The following is a 25,044-nucleotide window of genomic DNA, read 5'->3' on the forward strand; positions in this document are numbered from 1 at the left end:
GAGGGGGCCAAAGAGCCCAGACAACAATGGTGGAAATCTAGAGAGGTTACCTCTCCGGTCAGCAGGCGGATGATCTCCAAGGTGACGTGTAATATTCTCTTACTGATCTCATTCCTGTCCTTCTCCATCCTTGGGGGGTCATTTAGGAGAAGGAGCGTCTGGGGGAGAAGAGGAGACAACTGGAGCACAAGGAGGGGATAGTCCTGCCGGGGCCTTTATGTCACAGCCAGGGGCCCCAAACCATACAGGGGCCACAGCATATGTAACATCCCTCCTCCTGTAAGCTTACCTTACTGCTGGGGGGGGGGGGGGGGGGGTCACACACTGATAGTAACACAATGTAACATCCCTCCTCCTGTAAGCTTACCTTACTGCTGGGGTCACACACTGATAGTAACACAATGTAACATCCCTCCTCCTGTAAGCTTACCTTACTGCTGGGGGGGGGGGGGTCACACTGATAGTAACACAATGTAACATCCCTCCTCCTGTAAGCTTACCTTACTGCTGAAGTCACACTGATAGTAACACAATGTAACATCCCTCCTCCTGTAAGCTTACCTTACTGCTGGGGTCACACACTGATAGTAACACAATGTAACACCCCTCCTCCTGTAAGCTTACCTTACTGCTGGGGGGTCACACTGATAGTAACACAATGTAACATCCCTCCTCCTGTAAGCTTACCTTACTGCTGGGGTCACACACTGATAGTAACACAATGTAACATCCCTCCTCCTGTAAGCTTACCTTACTGCTGGGGGGGGGTCACACGGATAGTAACACAATGTAACATCCCTCCTCCTGTAAGCTTACCTTACTGCTGGGGTCACACTGATAGTAACACAATGTAACACCCCTCCTCCTGTAAGCTTACCTTACTGCTGGGGTCACACACTGATAGTAACACAATGTAACATCCCTCCTCCTGTAAGCTTACCTTACTGCTGGGGGGTCACACACTGATAGTAACACAATGTAACACCCCTCCTCCTGTAAGCTTACCTTACTGCTGGGGGGGGGGTCACACTGATAGTAACACAATGTAACATCCCTCCTCCTGTAAGCTTACCTTACTGCTGGGGGGTCACACACTGATAGTAACACAATGTAACACCCCTCCTCCTGTAAGCTTACCTTACTGCTGGGGTCACACACTGATAGTAACACAATGTAACATCCCTCCTCCTGTAAGCTTACCTTACTGCTGGGGTCACACACTGATAGTAACACAATGTAACATCCCTCCTCCTGTAAGCTTACCTTACTGCTTGGGGGTCACACACTGATAGTAACACAATGTAACACCCCTCCTCCTGTAAGCTTACCTTACTGCTGGGGGGGGGGGGGGGGTCACACTGATAGTAACACAATGTAACACCCCTCCTCCTGTAAGCTTACCTTACTGCTGGGGGGGGGGTCACACACTGATAGTAACACAATGTAACATCCCTCCTCCTGTAAGTTTACCTTACTGCTGGGGTCACACTGATAGTAACACAATGTAACATCCCTCCTCCTGTAAGCTTACCTTACTGCTGGGGTCCAACACTGATAGTAACACAATGTAACATCCCTCCTCCTGTAAGCTTACCTTACTGCTGGGGTCCAACACTGATAGTAACACAATGTAACATCCCTCCTCCTGTAATCTTACCTTACTGCTGGGGTCACACTGATAGTAACACAATGTAACATCCCTCCTCCTGTAAGCTTACCTTACTGCTGGGGTCACACACTGATAGTAACAAAATGTAACATCCCTCCTCCTGTAAGCTTACCTTACTGCTGGGGTCACACTGATAGTAACACAATGTAACATCCCTCCTCCTGTAAGCTTACCTTACTGCTGGGGTCACACACTGATAGTAACACAATGTAACATCCCTCCTCCTGTAAGCTTACCTTACTGCTTGGGGGTCACACACTGATAGTAACACAATGTAACACCCCTCCTCCTGTAAGCTTACCTTACTGCTGGGGGGGTCACACTGATAGTAACACAATGTAACATCCCTCCTCCTGTAAGCTTACCTTACTGCTGGGGGGGTCACACACTGATAGTAACACAATGTAACATCCCTCCTCCTGTAAGCTTACCTTACTGCTGGGGTCCAACACTGATAGTAACACAATGTAACATCCCTCCTCCTGTAATCTTACCTTACTGCTGGGGTCACACTGATAGTAACACAATGTAACATCCCTCCTCCTGTAAGCTTACCTTACTGCTGGGGTCACACACTGATAGTAACACAATGTAACACCCCTCCTCTTGTAAGCTTACCTTACTGCTGGGGTCACACTGATAGTAACACAATGTAACATCCCTCCTCCTGTAAGCTTACCTTACTACTGGGGGGGTCACACACTGATAGTATCACAATGTAACACCCCTCCTCCTGTAAGCTTACCTTACTGCTGGGGTCACACACTGATAGTAACACAATGTAACATCCCTCCTCCTGTAAGCTTACCTTACTGCTGGGGTCACACTGATAGTAACACAATGTAACATCCCTCCTCCTGTAAGCTTACCTTACTGCTGGGGTCACACACTGATAGTAACACAATGTAACATCCCTCCTCCTGTAAGCTTACCTTACTGCTGGGGTCACACACTGATAGTAACACAATGTAACACCCCTTCTCCTGTAAGCTTACCTTACTGCTGGGGTCACACACTGAGGAGCAGAGATCTCCACACACAACACAACAGCAGTGACTGCCCGACCAGGAGCTGCTCTGTATCTGGTAGATGCTGGAGGGGTAGGATCTGTGATGATGTCACAATCATGTGACCAGTACATGTGGGGGCGGAGCTCAGCAGTGCAGGTGACAGCTTTTCCTCTCTCTGTGTTCAGCACTATTTGGGGCAGAGAACAATCAGCTGTGAAATCCTGTGGTAGAGACGACATCCGGAGGTCATTCCTCCTCCCGCCCCCAGCGCTTAGAGATAGCAGAGACATTTCTGAGGGTCGCCCACTTTCCAAACTGTGTAGGGGCTGTGGACAGGGAGCAGAGTCACATAAAAAAACACCAAAGAGGGGCCCAATTATTATGTAAGATTTTTGGTGAGTTCTCTATGAGCGGCGCATGCTCACGTCTAATAAACAAATACGTTTACTCGCATGAACACTTTCAATAATATGTTTTTAAGAGACATACGATCAAAAAGTTTTTTGGTCTGAGAAAATAAATAATGCTGAAATGTATTAGAAGCAAAATTTACTAAAATGTAATTTAAAATTACATCCGTTTGCACAATGAAAACCTATGGCTCCACAGATATATACTTTGCAATATATTAAAAACCTATAAAATTGTGTACGAGAGACGGATGGCATAAACGTGATGTGAATAAGCCCTAAGTGCGCACTTCTCCTAACTTCTTCCGATCAGTTCGGGTCCAAACACTCCCCAGTGATCAAGCCTTTTGCTGTGACTCTACAGTATACTAAGGATGACCAGTCTTGGTGGATACATCAGGTACTTCACGGTCCTAACCACGCTTCTGCTTATCAGCCCAAACACTAAAGTAACTCTATGCAAAAAGTGGAGAACAATGCCTAAAGTCATGCCCTCTTCCGGAGAGGACGAACCAATCCCTAAAGCATTCAACAGGCACAATACTGCCACAGTCAATGTTATAATGACCACACATGTATAGAACCCTAAGCTAACAATTATCAGAGTCCACTTAAACAGGACTGGCTCGATCGAGGAGGATGGGTTGGTCATATTAACCTGTAAGTGTGGTGTACCCCCGGTGGTGTAATATCGGAGGATCGGCCGGTCACTTGGTAGGTGGCGAGGTGTGACGACACTCCTGTGGTGGTTGGCTGAGATGTAGCTGGTCCCTGGGATGTTGTGTCATGACACCAGTGCCAGTTGGACACACAGGTATGGTGGTACACCTGCTTTTAGTTTAAAGGGCCAGCTACACCCTGTTCCCCTGTGGTCAGTGTCCTGCCGGGTTGCTACGGGGTCCCTTGGGATAGTGGAATCACAGGTGACCAGAGTGGTATAGTGACCCTCCCAGACTATCGGATCTGCCACCCACAGAAAGGGGAAGTGTCCCAAGGTTGCGGTGTGTACTGTGTCGGTGCAAGGCGAAGGATCAGAAAGTCTCTTTATCATAAATAGAGTTATCTTTACTAGAAAGTACAGGCTTGAGGCAGGTTACAAAGATATGAAGTTTCTCTTTATAAAACACTTGATAATAGGCTTAATAACACCTAGATAAATACTTGACAATACAGCAACCAATTCTGTGACAGGAATGTAGTGTAGGATACAGTCGTGCTGACTGAGTAACTTGGAGAGTGGTACAGAGAAGCAGAGAGGAGGATGTCATGAGAGTCTCAACTCATGTAGTACTGTGCTCTACCGGGAGGTTGGAGAATGAGGTAGAATACTTAAAAGAAGAAGAAGAAGACCTGTGCCCGTGTATTGACCTTTGATTAGTCTTCACACCACCTTATGCCCACTAGACTTGGCTGAACCTTCCTAGAGGGTGACACAGGCCCCAGACCTTGTTACCTGGCATGAGCACAATGCTGAGGGTTCCCTGCTGACACCTGAGTTCATAGGCTTACTGCAACTTTGCTCTATCTGGATCAGTTCCTAGCTTTTGTGGATACTGTTCTGCACTGCGACTCTCCTAGTCCACGGCGTGGAATGAGGTTGTCTTTGACTTGTACTCTCCTGGAAGGGGTTTACCACTGCATAGGGTTGTGCAGCATCATTGCTTCCTACACTAGCTAAGCTAAGACTGACTTAAGTAGGGGACTTGGCAGAGGGCCAGGGCCCGGAGTGGACCACTGCAGAGAGCTGTCTAGCTTGCGTCCTTCCTCTACAATGTCCAGCTCAAAAGACTCATACACTTCCTCCACCCATGTGGCTTCCTATCTCCCAGCATCTAAGGTGCTCTGTGAGTGGTGAGGAGTGCAAACATAAGAAGTAAAGAGAGAGGTGATAGGAGAGAAGAAGAACAGATTCCTGTTGGTTCGCAGATCCATGTGACACACAAATAAACAATAACCCTTTACACACTTCAGCTGTGCAGCTTCTGAGCATACAAATCTAAGGGCCCTTTTACACAGAAAGATTATGTGACAGATTATCTGCCAAAGATTTGAAGCCAAAGCCAGGACTGGATTTGAAAACAGGAGAAACAGAAGCATTATTGTTGTCAGTTGTTAGGCAGCACCTATGGCGTCACCTCTGAGTTATAATCTCAGTCTCTGCCTCCTGTATAACCCTCTATATGCTGCAGCTTCTGAGGACTGTAGTAACTAAGGGATGAAACAGGATAAGCACTATCTCTGATCCCGGCCATTACAGAAGGATGATGAGGTTATATTATAACAAGGATCAGCTGCTGATGGTGCAGACACAGTCCCTGAACTAGTGGCTGTATGTTTGTGGGAAGGGGTGAAAGTAATACCTAAATGGTGCTGAAGGGACAATTATTTTGGCTGAGGACGATCCTGATGGTCGGACAAGGATGTTCAGATTCATTTTTTTTTAATTTATAAAGTTTATGCAATAAAAGTGAAGACCAGATTTCTGGACTTTTTGTCACAATTATACATTACACATAAAGGTTTACAAGCTTGAATCACACATGGAGATACAAGGTAGATGCAAACAAGAATCTACTTTCTGATAGGTATTTCTCTAAAAAACATAACTTTAACTATCTTTAATCCTAATAGAAAATTTCAGTAAGAATCCTGAGGAAACCTTCATGTTATCGCTGAATTATAAAGTAGAAGATGAAGCCTTGGGGCAGCACTCAGGAGAAGCCGTCCTACCCCTTACTGTACTGTAAAGGCTCGTGGCCATGTCCGTTACCTCCTATCTGCTCTGGGTCGCACTGTGCTGTCATAATCTCTCAGCTTGGGCTCCCTCTAGTGGCAGACATACACCTGTTCACCTGAATTTATAAGCTCAGCCCACAGGATCTGGAGTATTCTGGCAAGTTCTCTAAAGTTATATATAGTCTCCACCTCATCACCTCCTTGCTCAGTTGTTGTTGGTCAGTCAGCAACAACGGCTGTGGTCCCTGGCTTTCTGCCACTTCCTAGCAACACTCTTGCTACTTGGATCTCCATCCATTCCTAATTCCAGCTCAGCTTCAGTCTGAACTACGTTGTAACACTGCATCCTGCACTTCTACCACAGAGTGGGGGTAGGTTCACACTAAGGAATCCGAGCGGAGAATTTCTGACAGATTCCGTAGCTCGTACCCTTTCGCGGATGAGCGCTATTCCGCCAACTCCATAGACACCATTCTATGGGAGGCCCGATTCCGCTATCCGACGAAATAATTGACATGTGAATTCTTTCGGCGGAATCCGCCCGTGCATAGAATGGTGTCTATGGCATGGACGGAGAGGCCATGAATAGGTACGAGCTACGGAATCCGTTGGAAATTCTCTGCTCGGGTTCCGTAGTGTGAACCTACCCTAAGAGTACCTAGCCTTGGACTCCAGCACTCATTCAGTTCTTCAGTTCCCCGCAGTGAAGTCCAAACGGCCTTGCTTCGAGCGCTGTTGAAATCCGTGAGCTCCTTAGACTCCGCTTCTCAGGAAGGAAGGCCAGCACTCCTCAGTGATCCCGGCAATCAACCTCCTTGTGCTTGGTCCATTACATGTAGATCCTGGACTTCACACTACAGATCTATCATATAATCCTGATCTTGTGGCATATGAGATAATTCACATGAGATAGTCGCTAGTTACTAAGATCGGTTACTCCATCTGATCCCAGCAAATGAAGGAACAATGTGGAAGTACACCGAACGATTAGTGGCCGAATGCAAAATTACAGCGAACGATTAACGATTATTTTGGTGTCAGCACCATTCGAACGATGATCGATTTCTAATTGGTCATTTGATCGTTGCTGCATTTACACAAAACGATTATCATTTAAATTAGAACGGTATAACAACAATTTCCACGATAATCAACAATGTAATAGGGCACTTAGCTAGAGGGCAGGATCTGGACTAGGCCAGTCAGTTTAGTTCAGGCTGAGCACATGTTTAGCTCGGCCAGCACCTCAGGCTGTGCAAAAGATCCATAGTACGGTTGAAAAAAGACGCATGTCCATCAAGTTCAACCAAGGAGGGATGGATGATGGGAAGGGGAATGATGGATGAGAGGAAGCGGGATAGGTGGATGGATGAAGGGATGGTAGATGGATACATTCTACATTCTATACTGTATACATTGATGTTATTGTGGTGTACCCCCTTCTCTCCTGTAGTGAAGCCTCCAGTGTTTTTGCTGTGACCAGATCTTGGGGTGAATCTTCCACAAATCACTATTCTCATGGTAAAGGCGGAGGCGGTTGCATCTTTTCTCCAGGCGGAGGCGGTGGCCTCTTCTCTCCAGGCAGAAGCCTCTTTTCTCCAGGTGGAGGCGGTGGCCTCTTTTCTCCAGGCGGAGGCCTCTTTTCTCCAGGCGGAGGCGGTGCCCCCTTGTCCTTTGAGGGGGTTTTACCTGGAACATCTTCCACCATATTTCTTGTATGGGCCATTTAAATACTTAAGGCTTACCTATCAGTTAACGCTGGCAGCAGGATACCATGTCTGTTTAGGTGTGCGCTGGAGATGGACTTCTTTTGGAAGCACTATTGCCTGCATACACTTACAATGCAGTTAACCCTGCGAGCCTGAACAGACGGCATAAGGGCAGGAATTTTACAGCGTATCCTGCCACCAGCATGAAACAATAGTCTCTTCTCAAGACTAAACAAATGTAATTCTTTTATTCTTCCCTGTGGGTCAGACAGGAGACCACGCCGGGTCCCAAGGTCTTCACATGGGTGCTGTGTCCCAGTGATGATAGGAGTTATCCTGCTGATGTCCTGTGCTGTCTCAGGGGGATTATTGCTACTTGGAAGTACAGGAAGGTTTTTTTTGCTACTATTATATAATTTGAGGGCTAAAAAGGGTCATAACATTGTAGAGGTGCAGAGGGGATCTTACTAAAGTAAAGGGGCAATAAGGTAAGTATTTACAGCTTGGAGGAGCAGAAGATGCTAACTATTATGTCGTAAATTGTGGGAAGTATTGATGCTTTGGGGGACTATGGATGGGGAGTTGTTATAGGGATGAGGAGATGGGGCTACAAAACTGCAGAACCTAGAATGTTTGTCCAATAAATGCTGCGGGGACAAGTCATGGCTGAAAGACATCTTCATGATGGTTGGGACCAAATAGAGAGGGGGAAGTGAACGATTCAGATGAGAGAAGAGTCACTGGGTGTGAGTCACTGAATGTAACTGCACTCTGATCACTATAATGTTATTATGTGGGGGTAATGTTGGACCGTGAGAGAAGATGCTATTGGGGATCATCTGTAAGAGATGGAATCTCAACTTAATTAGACCCCAAACAAGACAGTAGCCCACCAAAGAACGATGACAGCTACCAGTGGTGGTGGTCCATTCCATTTCGTGTCACCAAACATTTGCATTGTTATACACCAAGCACACAGCGTTCCTGAAGCTACTCTCCTTCTCCCTCTCCCTGCCCCGATGTGATGCCTAAGTAATGTTCTGAAGATTCCACAATAAAGAACACGTTTTTGCATGGTAAGTGCGATTTCTTGCTCTCTTTTTTGGCTTGTGCTATATTGTGATGTTAAACTTCAGCCTGTGTCCAAGCACATTTTTTTTAATGTATCGAAATATACACATAAATCCTGAGCTCTCATCACACTGCCCGTAGAGTGGTAAGGGGTCACAGAGCCAGAGCTTTATGTCATAGCATCATTCACTTTGACTTTACTAAAACTTTTTTTGGCATTGAGGAGCGTGAAGAGGCTTGGAATCACCTTTGTCTTTATATACTAAATGAATAAAGATCATATATTCATACATCCACACGGTAACAAACTTCACATGGATTTGTCCTGAAGTGTGGGTGACTTTATGACTGTAGCAACAGCATTCTCCCCTGTGTGACTCCTGTGGTGATTTTTTAGTTCCCTTTTAGTAATAAAACGTTTCTCACATTCTGTACATGAATAAGGCTTCTCTCCTGTGTGAGTTCTCTGGTGATTTATTAGTTCCCATTTAGCAATAAAACATTTCCCACATTCTGAACATAAATACGGCCTCTCTCCTGTGTGACTTTTTTCATGTCTAACAAGGTGTGATTTATGTGCAAAACGTTTCCCACATTCTGCGCACGAATAAGGCTTCTCTCCTGTGTGAACTTTTGCATGAATAGCAACATTTGATTTTTTTGCAAAACATTTCCCACATTCTGAACACTGATATGGCTTCTCTCCCGTGTGAAGTCTTCTGTGTGTGAAAAGACTTGATCTTCTTGTAAAGTGTTTTCCACATTCATCACATTGAATATATTTATCCTCTTGCCGTCCTGTCCTTGATCGACGAGTAAGAAGTTCCTCATGATTAGCGGGATGATATGATGTGTACTGGGAAGTCCTCAATGTCCAGTTTGTAGTGTGACGTCCTGAATGAACAGTAAGGGGGAGGAGGGCTTCTCCTGAGGAGCGCTGCATGATATCCTCATCTTCTAGCTTATAATTCAGCGATAACATGAAGGTTTCCTCAGAGTTCTTGCAGGGAACTTCTGGTAGGATTAGAATGCATATTGTTAGTCCCTGTAAGTCGCTGAATATTTATCTGTACAGTCATGGCCAAAAGTTTTGACAATAACACAACTCTTCTATTTTCCCATGATCCCCTGACCTCTGGTTTTTCTGTGTGTTTGTCAGATGTTTTTATCACATACAGAAATATAATTGCACCATATTATGAGTAACAGAAGCTTCTACTGACAGTTAGATGAGTGACTGCAGCAAGTCTATAATATTTGCAGTGTTGTGCCTTCTTCTTCAGGACCTCTGCAATTCTCCCCGGCTGCTCTCATCACCTTCTGGACCAAATCCTGACTGATAGCCGTCCATTCTTGCACAATCACTGCTTGCTCAGAACTTGTTGGTTTTTGTTTGTCCACCCGTCTCTTGATGATTGACCACAAGTTCTCAATGGGATTAAGATCTGGGGAGTTTCCAGGCCATGGACCCAAAATCTCTATGTTTTGTTCCCTGAGCCATTTAGTTATCACCTTTGCTTCATGGCAAGGTGCTTCATCATGCTGGAAAAGGCATTGTTGGTGGCCAAACTGCTCTTGGACGGTTGGGAGAAGTTGCTCTTGGAGGACATTCTGGTCCCATTCCTTATTCATGGCCGTGTTTTTAGGCAAGACTGTGAGAGAGCCGATTCCTTTGGCTGAGAAGCAACCACACACATGAATGGTTTCAGGGTGCCGGTTACAGGTGGCGACAGCAGCCCTGCAGCCGCACACCTGACCTGCGGCAGCCGTCCGGTCCCGCCACCAACGCTCACCGCTGTCCCCCGCCACGCTCCCGCGCTGTCAAGTCAGCAGCTTTCATGGTCCTCCAGCAAGTTGTAAGTGCCCGGGGTCAGCGGGGGCCGCGATGATCTGGGACAGCGGTTATCATTGGTGGCGGGATGTCAGCGATGACAGCCGCTGACTGACGGCGTGGGAGTGCGGTGAGCGTTGGCGGCGGGAGTGCTGCGGCAGGACAGGTGAGCGGCCGCAGGGCTGGAGTGCGTGGGGGGGGGGGGGGTGGCGGAGGAATGGTGTTTGTATACGGGGGGTGCCGGGTACGCGTTGTGGTCTTCAGGCAGCGGAGACCCCAGAATTGGCCCTGGGTGGCATAAGAGAAGACTGGTGGTAGCGCTCACTTCGTCTTCTCCGAATAAGCTGTTTTCCAGATGTCCCAAACAATCGGAAAGGGGATTCATCAGAGACAATGACTTTCCCCCAGTCCTCAGCAGTCCCCTCCCTGGACCTTTCCCCCAGTCCTCAGCAGTCCACTCCCTGGACCTTTCCCCCAGTCCTCAGCAGTCCACTCCCTGGACCTTTCCCCCAGTCCTCAGCAGTCCACTCCCTGAACCTTTCCCCCAATCCTCAGCAGTCCGCTCCCTGAACCTCTTCCCCCAGTCCTCAGCAGTCCGCTCCCTGGACCTTTCCCCCAGTCCTCAGCAGTCCGCTCCCTGGACCTTTCCCCCAGTCCTCAGCAGTCCACTCCCTGGACCTTTCCCCCAGTCCTCAGCAGTCCACTCCCTGAACCTTTCCCCCAGTCCTCAGCAGTCCACTCCCTGGACCTTTTGCAGAGTATCAGTCTGTCCCTGATGTTTTTCTGGCGAGAAGTGGCTTCTTTGCTGCCCTCCTTGAGACCAGGCCTTGCTCCAAGAGTCTCCGCAGTCTCACAGTGCAGATGCCCTCACACCTGCCTGCTGCCATTCCTGAGCAAGCTCTACACTGCTGGTAGCCCCATCCCGCAGCTGACTACACTTTTAAGAGACGGTCCTGGTACTTGCTGGTCTTTCTTGGGCGCTCTGGAGCCTTTTTGGCAACAATGGAACCTCTCTCCTTGAAGTTCTTGATGATGAGATAGATTGTTGACTGAGGTGCAATCTTTCTACCTGCGATACTCTTCCCTGTTCGGCCATTTTTGTGCAGTGCAATGATGACTGCACGTGTTTCTTTAGAGATAACCATGGTAACAGAAGAGAAACAATGATGCCAAACACCAGCCTCCTTTTATAGTGTCCGGTGGTGTCATTCTTACTTAATCATGACAGATTGATCTCCAGCCCTGTCCTCACCAACACCCACACCTGTGTTACTGGAGCGATCACTGAAACGATGTTAGCTGCTCGTTGTAAGGCCGGACTGCAATGATGGTGAAATGTGTTTTGGGGGATAAAGTTCATTTTCTAGGCAAATATTCACTGTGTAAGTAATTGCTGATAAGCTGATCCCTCTGTATAACATTCTGGAGTATATGCAAATTGCCATTTAAAAACCGAAGCAGTAGACTTTGTAAAAATTAATATTTGTGTAATTCTCAAAACACCTGAAGTGTTACTGTAATGTAGCTGTAAGGTGGAGCCCCCCATTATATCCCTGTGTACCTCCCTTCTCCCATACCTGGTATAGCAGCTGCCGGCGCCTCCTCCTCCTTCACCTCACTCATACACGGGGGATCGCCTCTCATCCTCTCTTCTTCTGCTTCATCCTCCACTTTAATATTAGTCACCTGATCTCCCCCCTGATGGGACATATAGAACAATTCAGTACAATCCAGCAGACAGGAGGGAAAATCTAACACATCAACATAAGAAACCAGCAACATGTATCTATCAGCCTCATCACATCTATGAGTGCAGGAGCAACAACCACCAGCACCGGGGGGCGCTATAGAGATATAGTGCTATAGCATCAGCCTCATCTACCTGCTGATTGTCTGCTGGGACATTTCCCTCTGGACAGTCCTGGGAATACAGAGGACGGGGACACCTCTCTGGTGGATTCCTGTCACTGCCTCCATCTGTAGGGAACACACAGGGAGCCAATCCATTATACACTGCTACATGGCATCAGGAGGAGGATGGGAGGAGGAGGATGGGGGGAGGAAGAGGAGGATAGGAGGAGGATGGGAGGAGGAGGAGGATGGGGGGAGGAGGAGAAGGATGGGGGGAGGAGGAGGATGGGAGGAGGAGGATGGGGGGAGGGGGAGGAGGATGGGGGGAGGGGGAGGAGGATGGGAGGAGGAGGAGGATGGGGGGAGGAGGAGGATGGGGGGAGGGGGAGGAGGATGGGGGGAGGAAGAGGATGGGAGGAGGATGGGGGGAGGATGGGAGGATGTAGGGGCCCCTCCCCCCTGCTCTCTAGCATCAGGAAGGTCTCCTCTTACCTTGTGCTGTGAGGCCGGGCGGCTGATCCTCCATCATGAGCGGCTGCTCCCCCCGGTACAGATCCTTGTGTCCTTCTACATACTCCCACTCCTCCATGGAGAAATAGACGGCCACATCCTGACACCTTATAGGAACCTGACACACACAATGATCACACAGTCATCCCCCCCAGCCTGCTGCCTCCTGGATTACTCTATCATCTCCCAGCATTCCCCAGTGTCACCTCTCCAGTCAGCAGCTCAGTCATCCTGTGGGTGAGTTCTAGGATCTTCTGCTCATGTATCAGTGATGGAGGCTCCGTGATGGGGCCCCGGGCCCTGCTCCGCCCTCCTGACTCCTGGGGGAAGGCCACACCCTCCCCCCATGTCTTCTTCACTATGGTGTAATCCTGGGGATGGAGAGAGACAATGAGGGGACTGAGCCCAGTATTCCTGCCTCCTCCTCACTACAAAGAGGAGATTGTCCCCCTGTATAGAGCTCTAGTGAGGAGGAGGAGGAGACACATCTGGACTACTGGGGTCAGTGCTGGAGACCACCGCACCTACAAAGAGGAGACCAGATCCAGAACATAGAGCGGGGGAGGGAGGGAGGGAGGGGCCAAAGAGCCCAGACAACAATGGTGGAAATCTAGAGAAGTTACCTCTCCGGTCAGCAGGCGGATGATCTCCAAGGTGACGTGTAATATTCTCTTACTGATCTCATTCCTGTCCTTCTCCATCATATAGAAGGGTATAAGGTCCTGGCAGTGCAGTGTGTGGGGAGCCCCGCCCACTCCTGTCACATGATCACAGGTCCTTCACCACAATCTCTTCTCTCCTGCACTGCTGAGCTCCGCCCCCACATGTAGTGGTCACATGATTGTGACATCATCACAGGTCCTACACCTCCAGCATCTACCAGATACAGAGCAGTGTTATACACTTACATTAGATCAGCCTGTAGGTGGAGCACACACTAAGCCTCTTACATACGTCTCTATTAGATATTTGAGACAACTGTATTTTTTTTTGTTCTCTTTGATTTGTGGGAACTTAGAAATCAACTGCGTTTTAATTAAATCTTTTAAAGGGGTACTCCAGCTCTAGGATAAGAATTAATATTGGAACACCCCTTTAAATGTGCTCAGCCACAACGGCCACCTGAAACACAACAATCAATAGATCTGTACTTGAGATGACGCATTTCCCATGTATTGCTGTTGGTTTCCGGCTTCACTGAGCGTTACTCTATTTAGGGAGTCCTCTATCTGTACACAGCGGACTCGGCCCTCAGCATGTCTATAGTGAACGTGTAACGCTACGTCCGTGTTGCTCACGCTTTCACGTGCCAGAAACTATTCATCAAAGAGACTGGAAACAGAGCGGAAAGTCTTCTCCAGGACGGTCCTCCTGTATCTGTGGGGCTGGGGTGTGGAAAATATTATACACCCCAGTATCAGGTCCCCAGTATATTATACACCCCAGTGTCAGGTCCCCAGTATATTATACACCCCAGTATCATGTGCCCAGCATATTATACACCCCAGTATCAGGTCCCCAGTATATTATATACCCCAGTATCAGGTCCCCAGTATATTATACACCCCAGCATCAGGTGCCCAGTATATTATACACCCCAGCATCATGTGCCCAGTATATTATACACCCCAGTATCATGTGCCCAGTATATTATACACCCCAGTATCAGGTCCCCAGTATATTATACACCCCAGTATCATGTGCCCAGAATATTATACACCCCAGTATCATGTGCCCAGTATATTATACACCCCAGTATCATGTGCCCAGTATATTATACACCCCAGTATCATGTGCCCAGTATATTATACACCCCAGTATCATGTGCCCAGTATATTATACACCCCAGTATCATGTGCCCAGTATATTATACACCCCAGTATCATGTGCCCAGTATATTATACACCCCAGTATCAGGTCCCCAGTATATTATACACCCCAGTATCATGTGCCCAGTATATTATACACCCCAGTATCATGTGCCCAGTATATTATACACCCCAGTATCATGTGCCCAGTATATTATACACCCCAGTATCAGGTCCCCAGTATATTATACACCCCAGTATCAGGTCCCCAGTATATTATACACCCCAGCATCATGTGCCCAGTATATTATACACCCCAGTATCATGTGCCCAGTATATTATACACCCCAGTATCATGTGCCCAGTATATTATACACCCCAGTATCAGGTCCCCAGTATATTATACACCCCAGTATCATGTGCCCAGTATATTATACACCCCAGTATCATGTGCCCAGTATATTATACACCCCAGTATCATGTGCCCAGTATATTATACACCCCAGTATCATGTGCCCAGTATATTATACACCCCAGTATCAGGTCCCCAGTATATTATACACCCCAGTATCATGTGCCCAGAATATTATACACCCCAGTATCATGTGCCCAGTATATTATACACCCCAGTATCATGTGCCCAGTATATTATACACCCCAGTATCATGTGCCCAGTATATTATACACCCCAGTATCATGTGCCCAGTATATTATACACCCCAGTATCATGTGCCCAGTATATTATACACCCCAGTATCATGTGCCCAGTATATTATACACCCCAGTATCAGGTCCCCAGTATATTATACACCCCAGTATCATGTGCCCAGTATATTATACACCCCAGTATCATGTGCCCAGTATATTATACACCCCAGTATCATGTGCCCAGTATATTATACACCCCAGCATCATGTGCCCAGTATATTATACACCCCAGTATCAGGTCCCCAGTATATTATACACCCCAGTGTATTATACACCCCAATATATTATACACCCCTGTATCATGCCCCCAGTATATTATACACCCCAGTATATTACACACCCCAGTGTATTATACACCCCAATATATTATACACCCCAGTATCATGTCCCCAGTATATTATACACCCCAGTATCAGGTCCCCAGTATATTATACACCCCAGTATCAGGTCCCCAGTATATTATACACCCCAGTATATTACACACCCCAGTGTATTATACACCCCAATATATTACACACCCCAGTATCAGGTCCTCAGTATATTATACACCCCTGTATCATGTCCCCAGTATATTACACACCCCAGTATCAGGTCCTCAGTATATTATACACCCCAGTATCAGGTCCTCAGTATATTATACAACCCAGTATCAGGGCCCCAGTATATTATACACCCCAATATATTATACACCCCTGTATCATGTCCCCAGTATATTATACACCCCAGTATCATGTCCCCAGTATATTATACACCCCAGTATCAGGTCCCCAGTATATTATACACCCCAGTATATTATACACCCCAGTATCAGGTCCCCAGTATATTATACACGCCTGTATCAGGTCCCCAGTATATTATATACTCCAGTATCAGGCCTTCAGCATATTACACACCCCAGTATAATGTCCCCAGTATATTACACATTCCACTATCAGGTCCCCAGTATATTATATACTCCAGTATCAGGCCTTCAGCATATTACACACCCCGGTATAATGTCCCCAGTATATTACACATTCCACTATCAGGTCCCCAGTATATTACACCCCCCACTATCAGGTCCCCAGTACAGTGGTACCTTGTTTTAAGAGTAACTTGGATTAAGAACGTTTTGCAAGAAGAGCTCAGACCTGCATAGCGGGGTCTACAGCCCTGTACTCTGACCCAGGAAGTCTCCCTCGCCTTCAAAATTATAGCAGGTCCACTTCAGGCTGAGTTTGCATCAGGGGACAGGACTGTGGGGGTAATCTCTTCATAGATCTCTCCCTATATACACTATATTATACGCCCCACTATCAGGTCCCCAGTATATTACGAACCCCAGTATATTATATACTCCAGTATCATGTCCCCAGTATATTATATACTCCAGTATCAGGCCTCCAGCATATTACACACCCCACTATCAGGTCCCCAGTATATTACACACCCCACTATCAGGTCCCCAGTACAGTGGTACCTTGATTTAAGAGTAACTTGTTTTAAGAGCGTTTTGAAAAAAGATCACAGTTTTTCAAAATTGTAACTTTGTTTAAAGGGGTTGTACACTAAAAAATTTTTCTTCCAAATTAACTGCTGCCATAAAGTGCCAGAGATTTGTAACTTACTTCTATTAAAAAATCTCAATTCTTCAAGTACTTATCAGCTGCTGTATGCCCAACAGGAAGTTGTATTATTTCCAGTCTGGAGAGCAGGAGAGGTTTTCTATGGGGATTTGCTGCTGCTCTGGACAGTTCCTGACATGGACAGATGAGGCAACAGAAAGCACTGTGTCAGACAGGAAAGAAAACACCACTTCCTGCAGGACACACAGCAGCTGATAAGTACTGGAAGACTTAAGATTTTTTTTTTTTTTTTTTTTTTTTTTAAATTCTTTATTTACGGAGAATACGGGAAAGGCGCAGCAACACGCCCGCCAGACCCAGCAGGCCAATCAAGAAGAAAAAGAACAAGGTGCACAGAGGTAACAGGTGATATAAATAACAGTTGCATAACAAACCAAAACCCAAAGAGCACGGGCAATGAACCCCGGCCTACAGGCCCGGCAGGGAGGCCCAGCCCACCCCGTCCCCCAAACATTTTATGCATATAGGAAAAAGAAACCCGCCCCCAAAGGGACTAGCTGGGAGCAGGTAAAGAGGGGAGAGGATGGGAGAAAGGGGGAAGGAGGGAGAGGAAGAAGGAGAGAGGCAGGGGGGGGGGGACAAGAGCGAGGGAAGAAGGGGGGGAACAATGGGGTGGAGGGGGGGGGGGGAGACAAACATGAGCATACACGAAAAACATACTAAACATCTAAACAGGGGAAGGGAGAGGAGGAGGAAAGGGGGACACAAAACCCCCCCCACCCCCAGCGCGGGAGTCCACGGGAAGCCCCTGGTCAAGCCAGAGGCAAGGCCCAGTGGCCGAAAACCATCCTATGGGCCCCCAAGGCAAATTGATCAATCTGAAGGAGGGTTGCCCACCAAAACGGCATAGTCCGGAGTGTCCTTAAAGGACATCCAGGCAAACCAGGTGTTGCGGAACTTCTTGTGAGTATCATGCAAGGAGGAAGTAAGGTCCTCCATGTACATAAGATCGTTGACCTTGGAGACCCATAGCGATATCGGCGGGGGGATGCTTCGCTTCCAGTAAAGAGGGATACAGGCCCTCGCGGCCATGACCAAAAAGCGCAGAAGAGATTTCCTATATTTAGAGGCAGGAATTGCACAGTGATGCAAGAGGAAGAGGGACGGGGTCAGTTCCATCTGGCTACCCGTCACCTGAAGTGTGACTCTCTTCACCAAATCCCAAAAGGGCTTCAGAACAGGACAGGACCAAAAAACATGTAAGTGGGTGCCCTCAGAAGCACCGCACCGCCAGCACATTGGATCCACGTGAGGCCAGATCGAATGCAACTTAACTGGTACTCTATACCAACGAGTCAAGATTTTGTAGCCCATTTCCTGTAAGGCAGAACTCAAGGACGACTTGTGTACCAGAATCAGGATGTGTTCCCGCTGTTGTGGGGTGAGGGTTAAGTTCAAGTCAGTCTCCCATTTTAGCAAATAGTCAGGAGGGGGCTGGTCCAGAGGGGACAAGAGAGCAGAGTAGGTGAGAGAGAGAGAGTGTCTCAATGGGCCAGAGTCTAGGCAAAGGGTTTCAAAATGGGTCCTAGAGGTGTCAAAAGAGGAAGGGTCAGGTAGGGTGCGCAGAAAGTGACGCAGTTGAGCCACACGCCAGGAGCCCAAAGGTACCGGATCTGTCTGTGTCTGCCTAACGTCGCGGGGGCCGTCCATTCGGAACCCCTCAGGAACGTGTCCGCTCTGTACTGTCCCGCCGTCACCCAGGCCCGAAAAACCGGGTCCTCCAACCCAGGGGTAAACATTGGGTTCCCCAAGACAGGGAATTGAGCAGAGTGTAGCGGAAGAAGGTGGGAGCGACAAGAGGAACTAGCACATGCTAGTAGGGTGGGGCCAATAGTGGGGTGCGACCGCAACCTAGGCAGGTACGATAAGTGTATCCAAGGGATGCAGTTGAGAGGAGTGCTGGTGAAAGACTGTTCCAGACCCACCCAGGGCTTAATATCCGCGTGTCGGCACCAGTCAATGACACGGGTCAACAAGGCCGCTGTGTGATAGGCTCGAAAGTCGGGTAGGCCAAGGCCTCCGGCATTTTTAGGGCGGTGCAAGACTGCACGCCGAAGGCGGGGATGCTGGTTGTTCCAAATAAACTTAATCTGTAGGGAGGTTAGCGTTTTGAAAAAGGAGGAGGGGATGCGAGTCGGGATGCACTGGAAGAAATAGAGGAGCCTGGGGAGGATGGTCATTTTAAAGATCGAACATCTGCCAAACCAGGAGAAAAAACCCCGGGTCCACACAGCGCACTGTTCCTGTATCCTGGCGAGAAGGGATGGGAAATTTAAGGCATATAATTTAGTAAGGTCCGCCGGGAGAGAAATTCCCAGATAGCGGATAGCTGAAGAGGCCCACCGGAACCGGAAGGAAGACCTGAGCGACGACACCACCCTATCAGGCATGCCAATATTCAGGGCCTCAGACTTGGAGAAGTTAATCTTATAGTTGGACAACTGGGAGAACGCCTCCAATTCAGTCATCAGGTTAGGCAGAGAAATGACCGGGTTAGAAATGAAAAATAGCAAGTCGTCGGCATATGCAGCCACTTTGTGGGTGGTGTCGCGCACAGGAACCCCCCCAATGTCCGGGTTAGACCTAATTTTGCAAAGCAGGGGCTCCAAGGTCAGAATGAAAATGAGGGGGGACAGTGGACAACCCTGCCTTGTACCGTTTCTTATTGCAAAGTCCTCTGAAAGGAGGCCGTTCACTCTCACCCTGGCAGAGGGATTGTTATAAAGAGCAGCGATCCACATCATAAAGTTGGGACCCAGGCCAAGATAACGCAACACTTCCATCATAAAGGGCCAATTGACCCTATCAAATGCCTTCTCGGCGTCAGTAGACAGAAGCATGAGAGGCAGATCCATGGTCTTAGCTTTATGGATAAGGTCAATGGCCCTAATGGTGTTGTCTCTGGCCTCTCTGCCCGGCATGAAGCCCACCTGGTCAGAGTGAACGACCCCCCCCCAGCAACGTGGACAGGCGTGTCGCCAGGATCTTAGAAAAGAGTTTTAGGTCCACATTCAACAGTGAAATGGGACGGTAGTTGCCGCATAGTGAAGAATCTTTGCCCTCCTTGGGAATTACAGCTATGTGCGCACGTGTGGAATCCGGGGGCAACACCCCCAATCCAGATATCGAATTAAAGGCCAACAGGAAATGTGGAGCTAGGAGATTTTGGAAAGATTTGTAATAGGCCAAGGATAGGCCGTCGGGACCCGGGGTTTTACCGGTAGGAGATTCCTTAATAGCCAGGGAGAGCTCCGCTTGGGAGATAGGCCCCTCCAGACCCTCCAGCGCATCCGACTCCAGGCGGCAAAATCCAGACTCCGCAAGGTAATGCTGAATGCGCTCCCTGAACCCCTCACTCGCTACATTCGGGTTAGAACCATCAATAGAGTACAAGTCTGCGTAGTAATCCCGGAACGCGCCCGCAATCTCATCTGGGAGATGTGCCGTTGAGCCCCGACCAGTCTGTATCTTAGGGATGTAAGACCGTGCCTGTTGCGCTCGCAACGCTCTAGCCAACGCTCTGCCGGGTTTGTTACCGTGCTCATAATAAAAGTGTCTGCACTTGGACAAGGTGGCTTTAGCATTGTTTGTATACCAAAAAAGCGAAAACAAGGCTTTCAGATGAATATAATAATTTAATTTGCATATAACAAGTAAATTACATGTATCAATTAAAAACACATTAGCAAAAAAGAAAAGAATAAAATAGTATCCTACAAACACACTGCTTATAATAATAGTTTATAAAAAATGGAAAAATACCATATTCTCTAGAGTCAATGGAGCTATTATTTCTATTATTGCAAAGCAAGCCTCCCAATTATGGGCTGAAAAGTGCAGAGTTAAATCTGGCCGCTATCTAAAAATACATAAAAATACAATTGTAGCTGTTCACAATGACTCACCCATAGCAGTGTGGTAGTGCTTGACCCCTACGCACGTTTCGCGTGGCTACGCTTCCTCAGGGGGCGTCCCCTGAGGAAGCGTAGCCACGCGAAACGTGCGTAGGGGTCAAGCACTACCACACTGCTATGGGTGAGTCATTGTGAACAGCTACAATTGTATTTTTATGTATTTTTAGATAGCGGCCAGATTTAACTCTGCACTTTTCAGCCCATAATTGGGAGGCTTGCTTTGCAATAATAGAAATAATAGCTCCATTGACTCTAGAGAATATGGTATTTTTCCATTTTTTATAAACTATTATTATAAGCAGTGTGTTTGTAGGATACTATTTTATTCTTTTCTTTTTTGCTAATGTGTTTTTAATTGATACATGTAATTTACTTGTTATATGCAAATTAAATTATTATATTCATCTGAAAGCCTTGTTTTCGCTTTTTTGGTATACAATATATGTTTTATAGGCTTTTTTAGTAGGGAGTTTGTATTGGGTTAACAAGGATTTGGGGTAAAGGAATAGACCCCTTGCTGACAATTTATTGCGCATACCCATTTGGAACGTGTGTTTCTGGCTTTAGCATTGTGAAGCAAGTGAGCACGCAATTCATCACGCTTCTGGATCAGAGCGGTGGTAGAGTCCTGGGTCTGGGCCCTCTTATGAGCTGTTTCGAGCTCTCTAAGGTGGTCCAGAAGTTTTATTGTTTTCGAGGTCCTGTCTTTCTTAAGGCAGGCCCCATGTTTCACCAGCACTCCCCTGACCACACATTTGTGTGCTTCCCACACCGACGTCGGGGATGTATCCACTGCTAAGTTGTCTTGGAAGTAATGTGTCAACGTGGTCTCCACATCCTTCCTAACCACCACATCCTGGAGGAGAGAAGAGTTAAGTCTCCATTGCCACTGAGGCCGCTGAAGAGCAGGTAGTGATAAACCAACTACCACCAGGGCATGATCTGAAAATGTGATACTGTCAATCAATGCCCGGTTCAATAAGCCAAGGTCGCGGTGGTGAAGAAAGAAGTAGTCGAGCCTAGAATAGACATTGTGGGCTGGGGAAAAGAACGTGTAGTCCCGATCCACAGGATGGCAGAGACGCCATGCGTCCACCAGCCTGTGGTCGTGCAGTATACTACAGATGCGCCCCATTGACGCCTGACTAAGGTGTGTACGGCCCGTGGAAGTATCCAACTGAGGGTCCAACACCAGGTTAAAGTCTCCCCCCAGGACCAGTGTCCCCTCTGCAAAGTCATCCAAGAGTTCCAACATCATGGAAAGGGCACGGGTCTGGCCCGCCGTTGGTAAGTAAAAAGAGGCAAAGGTGAAAAGATGTGCAGCGATACGGCCCTTCAAGAGCACCACCCTACCTTCCTCATCCGTACGTGTCTCCACATGCTCCCAGGGAAGACTCCTGGAAACCAAGATGCACGAGCCACAGGATTTGGGATTTGGCGAGAAGCTATGGTAGGCAGAAGGAAAAGTGGAGTTAGAGAGGGTAATACGGTTAGATTCACGCAGATGCGTTTCCTGGAGAAATGCCACATGGAGCGCTTGTTTCCTCAGGAAGCTCATCAGTATCGAGCGCTTGCCGGGGTCATGAAGGCCCTTAACATTGAGGGACCCAACCCGGAGCTCTGCGGGAAGGGGCGCCATAGGCATCAGTATGACTCGGGGCGATGGAAGGGGGGGGGACTAACAAAAACAAACACCAACAAACAAGACAACAAACAAATAACCCGGGGAGATACAGGAGGAAAGAGGGGAAGAAGGGAGGGAAGAGGGAAAAAAGAAGGGGGGAGGGAGGCGGGTGTGGGACCCAAGGAAACCGAGAGCCTAAAGGGAGCTCCCGGGAACAACAGAAGGGTTTAGGAGAAGGGGGAAAGGGGGAAGAGAGAAAAAGAGAAGAAAGGAAATAGAAAGAGAAAAAAGAGAAAAAAAAAAGGGGGGGGGGAAGGGAACTGAAAGGAAGAAGTCCAGAAGAAACCCACCGAGGAGGCAACTAAGCCAAGCCTCAGGGGAGAGTAGAGGGGAGGTAGAAAGCCACGGAGGGGAGCCGCAGCCAGGCAACCGCATCAGGCCGTAGAGAAACAAAGAATAAAGGGAAAAACACTGGAGGGGGCCCAGCGCAAACGAGCAATGGGACCCCCCCAGGGCACATCAGCTTAAACAGAAACATATGTTCTTACTCATAGTTATGCTTATCACAGGAATGTAACATAAAACACTCTCATAGGACCCAGGCAGTGGATCCAGAAAAAGAGGGACATATAGTTCAGGAAGATTAAGTCTCTGACACTCTGGAAGACCAGTCGTGGGTACACCAAGCGAGCCGACCAGGCAAATAGAGCAAACCATACAACCCAACTGGACGGGTACATCCGGGTCCAACCAGTCTAGTAGCAACATAGGCTCCTAAGCTTCCTGCGGGAGGCCAGCGGAGAGGTCTGGACCTGTGGGGTAGTCCAGGAAAGGCAGCTGTGGGGAAGAGCCGCGTCTGACCGAGGTAGAGCGGCGGCGTGATCGGGTCTGCGGCTGTGACACCCGGTCCACCGACAGCCAGTTCGGAATCGAGATGGGTGGAGTGTCCAGGAAAGAGAAAAGCCCCGGGAGGTCATCAGGGTTGCGGAGGATGTAGGAGCGCTCTCCACGCTTCACTATAAGGTGAAAGGGGTGGCCCCACCGGTATATGGCACCACATTCACGGACCAGGACCAGCAACGGATTTAGCAGCCTTCTCATATAGAGTGTCCTGGCGGAGACATCAGGGAAAAGCCTTATTTCCGCCTCCTCAAACATGATGGGCCCATAGTCCCTGGCCGCCCTCAGGATGAGTTCCTTATCGGTGTAATAATGTAGGCGGCAGAGGACGTCCCGAGGCGTGGCTCCATCTTGTGCCTGTGGGCGGGCCACCCTGTGTATACGATCCACCGTGAAAGTCGCCTCCTCAGGCCTGTGGGTAACCATGTTGAAAAGGGTAGTGACACGGTGTAAAAGGTCATCCCGAGCCCCCCGGTCCGGCAGGCCTTTCAGGCGGACGTTATTCCGTCGCCCCCGATTCTCCTGGTCATCTAGCATTAGGGCAAAGGACTGGAGCTGCCTATGAGACCGGGACGTCTCAGATTCCAGGACTGCAACTCTAGCAGTAAGGGCCCCAATAGCCTCCTCGGCTGTGGTGGAGCGGGTAGTAAGAGCCGAGACGTCCTCCCTGACCGCCTCTATAGCCTGCTGCTGCGCGGCCTCTATCCTCTGGACCACAGCGTCCAGGTCCTGCTTAGACGGGAGAGCCTGGATGAGCCCCCGCAGCAGCTGCAATTCGGAGTGCACTATGGCCCCCGGGGAGCCAGGCGGTGATGCGGCAGCAGGGTCGCGCTCAACCCGGGGCAAGGTCCCATGATCAGGCCAGGTGGGGTGCGCGGGGGCCAGGGAGGTATCGGGCGGGAGATGCTGAGCACCCGAGTCGCTTACCCCCTGTAGCTGTGAGGATGGCAGCAAATCACTCTGCGACGGGGCGGGCGCGGGCGCCATGTTGCCCAGCAGGCCCGACTGTGAGGCTGGAGGAGAAGGCCGAAAGAAACGGTCTATGCCCGGGGTTGCCGCAACCGAGCGGGTGACCGGACGGCCCAAAGTGTCAGGCTGAGTCCCCTGAGAGCGTGACATGTCAGCAGAGCCACGGATGCCTGCGATATACGGCCGGATAGCGGTGCCCGGCGCGGAGCTCCACAGATGAGCGTCCTCACGGCTCCATAGCTAAGCCACGCCCCCCGACTTAAGATTTTTTAATAGAAGTGAATTACAAATCTCTGGCACTTTATGGCACCAGTTGATTTGAAAGAAAAAAAAAAATTGGTGAACAACCCCTTCAAGAGTTCCCTGTACTGGGTGGGAGGGGGAGTGGGGGAGGGGCATGACCTGCATAGCGGGGTCTACAGCACAGTTTTCTGACTCAGGAAGTCTCCCTCACCTTCCAAATCATAGCAGGTCCACTTCAGGCTGAGGTTTGCATCAGGGGACAGGACTGGGGGGGGGGGTAATCTCTTCATAGCTGTAACCCCTCTCTCCGCAGACAGAGAGTGCTGCATGTATGTGCCCACATCTGCCCTGCTCATTCCTTCATGCTTGCACTCAGCTATACACACTGCTGCTATAATGTGCCTGCACTCACACTCAGCTATACACACTGATGCTATAATGTGCCTGCACTCACAC

The 25,044-nt window shown here is 48.6% G+C and overlaps 1 pseudogene; it reads left to right on the forward strand.

Moving 5' to 3' along the window:
- LOC138797207 (zinc finger protein 665-like) overlaps nucleotides 1–25,044 on the forward strand; it is a 162,267-nt pseudogene that overhangs the window by 54,900 nt on the left and 82,323 nt on the right.

Source organism: Dendropsophus ebraccatus, chromosome 7 (assembly GCF_027789765.1).
Source record: "Dendropsophus ebraccatus isolate aDenEbr1 chromosome 7, aDenEbr1.pat, whole genome shotgun sequence".
In the NCBI taxonomy this organism is placed as follows: Eukaryota; Metazoa; Chordata; class Amphibia; order Anura; family Hylidae; genus Dendropsophus; species Dendropsophus ebraccatus.